Here is a 6,031-nt window from a genome sequence, read left to right as displayed (position 1 = left end):
GGTGCATATGCTGTGTACTAGGTCGGATTTTGAGTCACGCAAAGGAGACAATATATGGCTAACAGATAGAAAGAATTGCATAGAGAGAAGATGCAGAGAGATAGAATTGCATATGTTACAGTCCAGGTCGGATCTCTTGATCACGCAGAGGATGCAACATATGACTAACAGACAGAAAGAAAGAAAATAACCTTCTACAGACCTAATTTATCGGAATTCCCCAGTCACCCCATCCAACCGGAATTAAGGACAGAATCCGCACATTGAGGACAAGTGAATCCACAGTTTTAGAAACGAGTTCTTTTAGTGTGACTGGTAGATTCCCATGTATATCTCCCTGCTCAACCTATCCGAGCGTCGTATTGTCAGACCAAACGGATCTAACTAGGTCACTGTTTGTCAAGTCCTTGAATTACTTAAGTTTTAACTTTTCCTAGTCAAGTTCGTTTAAAATCTTTTGTGCCTACCAGCACATCAAGCACAGAGCGTAGACAATTCAACTTAGGTATGTTACGCAGATTCAGATTGCCCGTTATCACTTGCTAATTTCATTTCCCGTCACAACACCTGAAAACAAGACTATCAGCAATAATTTTACTTTTCTGGATTTTTATTGTTTTTGGATTTTTGAGAATTTTTATTGTTTTTGTATTTTTGATTATTTCTCCCCCTAAATTTGTGCATGAGTGAGAATAAAAGTAAAATAAGATGAAATGCGCAAATTTAAATTAACCTACCTATAGACACAAAAACAAATTTAAAAATTGAGAAGAATTAAGAAAATAAAAACAGAAAAAAAAAAACTTAATCCTCAAAACGAATCATTTTCAGAAATCCCACAAGCACATCGAAACGAGCTTTGTTAAAGGGCTTAGTGAACAGATCCGCCACATTATTAGCAGTGGGAACCTGTTCCAGCCGAATTAGCGACCGTTCAAAACAGTCTCTGATAAAATGAATTTTAATATCGATGTGCTTGGTTTTAGAATGCTGGATTGGATTTTTGGCAATTTGAATTGTGGCCTCATTATCACAGCAAATGGGGGTTTCTATGTAATTCAAACCATAGTCCAACAGTTGATGTTGGATGCAGATAGCTTGAGAGCAGCAAGCAGATGCAGCAACGTATTCCGCCTCTGTTGTTGAGGTTGAGTTAGTGTGTTGCTTCTTGCACTACCATGACACTAGTCTGTCACCAAGATATTGACACCCTCCTGAAGTAGATTTCCTGCCAAGCTCACAACCTCCATAATTACTGTCAGCAAAAGCATATAAATCAAATTCAGAATTCTTCGGATACCAAAGACCCAATTTTGGGCTACTTTTGATATATCGAAAAATTCTTTTGACAAAAATAAGATGTGAAAGTTTAGGATTAGCCTGACAATGTGTGCATTGACAAACTGCAAACATGATGTCTGGTCGGATTGCAGTAAGATACATTAGCGATCCGATCATCGATCTATAGAGAGTCTGATCTACGGATTCGCCATCAGGATCTGGAGTCAGAAGAGGTTTTTCAGCCATTGGCATCGATGCAGATTTGGCGTCGTGAACCCCGAACTTCTCAAGAATATCTTCCACATACTTGGCTTGATGTAGCAGGATGCCGGTTGAATTTTGTTTGACCTAAAGCCCCAAACACATGGTCATTTCCCCCAGCGAACTCATTTCGAACCTCTTTTTCATAACACCTTCGAATTCCTTACAAAGCTGCGGACTGGTCGACCCAAAGATAATGTCGTCAACATAGATTTGAACTAGAATATGATCATTACCGACATGCTTGATGACCAAAGTTTGATCAATAGTGCCACGAGAGTATCCATGCTCGAGAAAATGCTTTGTTAGAGTTGCATACCACGCTCGAGGAGCTTGATGTAACCCATACAATGCTTTGTCCAACTTGTATACATGATTAGGAAACTTTGAGTCAACGAACCCAAGGGGTTTATCAACGTATATTTCTTCCTTCACCTTGCCATACAAGAAGGCAGTCTTGACGTCCATTTAGTAAATGGTGAAGTTCATGTAAGAGGCATATGCAAGGAAGATACCAATAGCCTCCAAGCGATCCACTGGAGCATAAACTTCAGTGTAATCAAGACCCTCGACTTGTCGAAACCCATGAACCACCAATCTAGCTTTATTCCACACGATAACCCCTGAATCATCCTGCTTGTTTCGATAGACCCATTGTGTTTCAAGAGACTTTTTTCCCTTTGGCAACTCAACCAACTTCCAAACCCGAGTTTCTCAAATTGATGTAATTCTTCATGCATTGCAGCTACCCAGCTGGGCTCATTCAAGTCCATTTCAACATTCTTTGGCTCTATTTGAGAAATAAAGCAAGAGTAGAGACAGGTATTGAAATCTACACTCTGACTTCTGGTTTTAACGTTGTCGCCCAGCTGACCAATGATGTTTTCGATCGGATGATCACGTTGAATCCTTGTGGGTATTTCTTGGCTGATGTCATTAAGCGAGATAGGAAGATTGTGAATATTGACACCTCCCTCGTTTGCTGATTGAGCCGCGCCAGACAACTCTGCCACATACTCATTTGAAAAATCTTCAGGAAAGAGTATGTCCACAAAAGTTGAAGTAGCAGCAGAAGTATGTTTGGACATTGTTGGGTGTATGGTGTTGCGTCTTGGGCTCGACTCTTAGCCCTGTTTTGTATCCGAATTGGGCCTGTCCATCCGTGATTTATTTGTTAGGGTTTGAGTATTTATAGATGCTTGCATGCATCTTAGTACGTAAGATTTTAGAGATAATTTAATAGCGTTCATTGTTCTTATAGATTGTAAACCCTAAAGCCTCTACAGCGGAAGTTCTTTGTCGAGCTCTGCTGAGGCTTGAATCATTTGAATCATTAAGCATACTGTTGATTCCGTCTCTTGTTTATTACTTTGTATGAATCGTTTTGCCAAACCTGTGTAAGATCTAAACGATCTAAGAGATTTATATCTCTTCAATTGGTATCAGAGCAGGAGGCTGTGTAATTCATACACATCTTTTCTGTGAAAGAAGTGATTAGGGTTTATTCCGCATTAACTGATATTTATTGAGCCGTCACTCCATAATTGATGTATCTCATTATTTATTCATTTTTCCCTAATATTACATATTACAAGTCTGATCTTGCAACAGGTTAAACGATCAAGCATGGACGATTCTCAATCCAATCCTATCAACATCTCAAACAGTATTGGATCAACAACAAAGATTCCAATTCTTTACACTCAAGATTACGAGGTTTGGGCGCATCATTTCAAAGACTACGTCTTTGGATCTGAAGATAATGGGTATCTAATATGGGAAGCCATTGTGTCTAGACCATTTTCTCATTCAGGAACATCCAGAATTATTAAAACTCAAAAGGAGTATAATGATTTGTTAAAAGATGTGAAAGACGTCGCTCAGGACGAAAAGGAGAAGTTTCAGTGCAACATCAAAGCATTGAGACTTATTCGATTCGCTCTTCAATCTGACACGTTTAGATTGGTGAGTTCCTGCAGTACTGCTAAAGAAATCTGGGATCGGCTGCGAGAGCTGTATTCCACAGATGAAGATTTGGAGCACTCAATTCAGACCTTGCTTTTGTCTGAGTTTGGAGAATTCAAGCAAAATCCTGATGAGTCTGTTACACAGACGTTTGATCGCTTCAATCATCTTCTCAGCAAGATGATCAAACATGATATCGAAAGGAAGCTTATTGAACAAAAGGTCACTTTTCTGAATGGCTTAAGATCCGAATGGAGAGCTGTTGGGTCTACAGTTAAAGCACACGAGCAGTTCAAATCATATTCACTGGCGAAACTGGTGGGAATTCTGAAATCCCAAGAAAAGATAATGATGCAAGAGAAAAGTGTGGTCTCAAACTTGGGGTCCTTGGCCCTCCTGTCTAAAAGTAAGAATGCAGTAGAAGACGAAGATTTGAACCTGGAGGACTACGATCTAACTTCAGACGATTATTCTATGATGGTGTCCAATCCTAAAAGGTTCATCAAGAAGAAGTTTCCTACCAATAAGAACCGAAATTGGCAGGGAAGCTACAATTCTGAAAAAGTAAGGGAGGAGCCAAAGATTGAAGAACCAAAGAAAGAGGCGAAGGTTGAAGTGGATTCTGGTGTCAGCTGTTATTACTGTGGAGGAAAGAATCATTACGCCAAAGATTGTGTTTTAAAGAAAATGACTGAGAAAGATGATGAGAAAGATGAAGAGGCAATCCTTATGAAAAAGCTAGAGGAGATTAAAAGGGAAGAAAGCTGCTACTAATCCTTCTATGAATGCTCTTATTGTACAGGGTTCGGCAGATCATGACGAGTTCGGTGGCGTACAGGTGTGGTTGACCGACTCAGAAGATGATGAGGTGAGAAAGCCATCTCACGGAAAGGATTATGTCGCAAGAGTTGGTGAAAGCAGTGGAAAGTGTCTGATGGTGACTGACGTATCTCACATGAGGGGATATAATACTGATGGTAGGAATGAAGACGCCAAGGAGCGAGAGGACTTATGCTTCACAGCAAAACCTCTCAGTATGCAGATCAAAGAACTTGATGAACTGATCAAGAAGTTATAATCTCTTTTTGTTTCTTTCAAAATTCCACAGAAATCATATGAAAAGGAATTAAATAACTTAAATTCAAGAATCTCAAATCTAGATAGTTGTTTAACTCAAACACGGGTCACAAATTCTAACCTGACTGACCAAATAAGCAGGGTGTCATCCAAGAGTGAGGAGCGAAGGATGTGGCTTGAGCAGAAGGAGTTGGAGATCATTAAGACTAGAGATGAAAACATTTATTTGCAAAGAGACAATTTGAAATTGTTAAAACAAAGGAATGTTTTTTGTTTAATCGCTAAAAGGCTTTATGCTAACATTACTCAACTGCATCTGAATTGTGAAATAGGACAGAAGATACATCGCATAATTTTACCCTTCCTTGAGTTTAAGGAGGATGAAATCGATGCAGAAGCATACAACTGTGAAAGTGTTGTATCTTCCGATTATGTGAATCCTATTTATATGTATGGTCTGGACAAAATAGAATCTTTTATAAAGTCCAAAGACCATACGGACATGCTTAAAGATCTTCTGGATGAAAATGATAAGCTGAAAATCAAGACCGAAACCATACAAAAATTCGACTCATTGAGTGCCAACTTAAGTTCAGAAAACAATATCGATGTTGAAAACGCATTTGAACTTAATGAGGACGATGATATGAGTGAAATTTCTGTAGAGGATGAAGTCGACTGTTCGGAATTTGTCAAGAGCGAACCTGCAAACCACAAAAACCTGATTTCTGAAAATTCTGTAGAATTCGCTTGCTTGTCCAAATCTAAGTCCCCAGTCCTTAAAGAAAAAGCTATTGTGTTTTAGAAGGTTAGAACTACTCCAAATCAGGTATATAAAGTCACAGGAGTAACCGAACATCAAACTGCTGAACTCACTACCATGGTGAACGAAGACAATGCAGATGGTTGTGATGGGTTTTTTTGGTCAGCTCCTATAGACAATGCAGACGAAACAGTTGGTCTGTCAGAGCGAACGTCCTGGAAAACCAAAGGAAGATATGTACCAGAGCCACTAAATAAGCCTGACAACTTTGACGTACCAAGTACAAGTGGTACAAAAGAAATACATGTAGAAGAAGTCACCTCCACAAGCGAAACCTCATCAATGAAGAGTGAACCGGCTGCCAAGAAGCTGAAACAAAAAGCTAATATCCATAGACAACCGAAACAGGTGAAAAATCAAAAGCATCAGAGAAACCTGAGATACAAAAAGAATCTCTCAGAGCGAAAGCAGTTTTTGCGCTCTCAAAATGCTCACTTCTCTTATCCTAATAAAGATCCAAAGTCAGGGAAAAAGACTTTCGGGCCACATGAAGAACAGAACCGAAAGGAGAGGTTCGGTCCCGAGAGCAACAGCAACCGAAAGGATAGGTTCGATCCGACCAACAACACTCAAAAATCCAACTTCGACTCACCAGCAAGTTGCTACCGAAGGTCCAAGTTCGGT

This window comes from Lactuca sativa, chromosome 4, assembly GCF_002870075.4.
Source record: "Lactuca sativa cultivar Salinas chromosome 4, Lsat_Salinas_v11, whole genome shotgun sequence".
In the NCBI taxonomy this organism is placed as follows: domain Eukaryota; kingdom Viridiplantae; phylum Streptophyta; class Magnoliopsida; order Asterales; family Asteraceae; genus Lactuca; species Lactuca sativa.
This window is presented reverse-complemented; position numbering follows the sequence as displayed.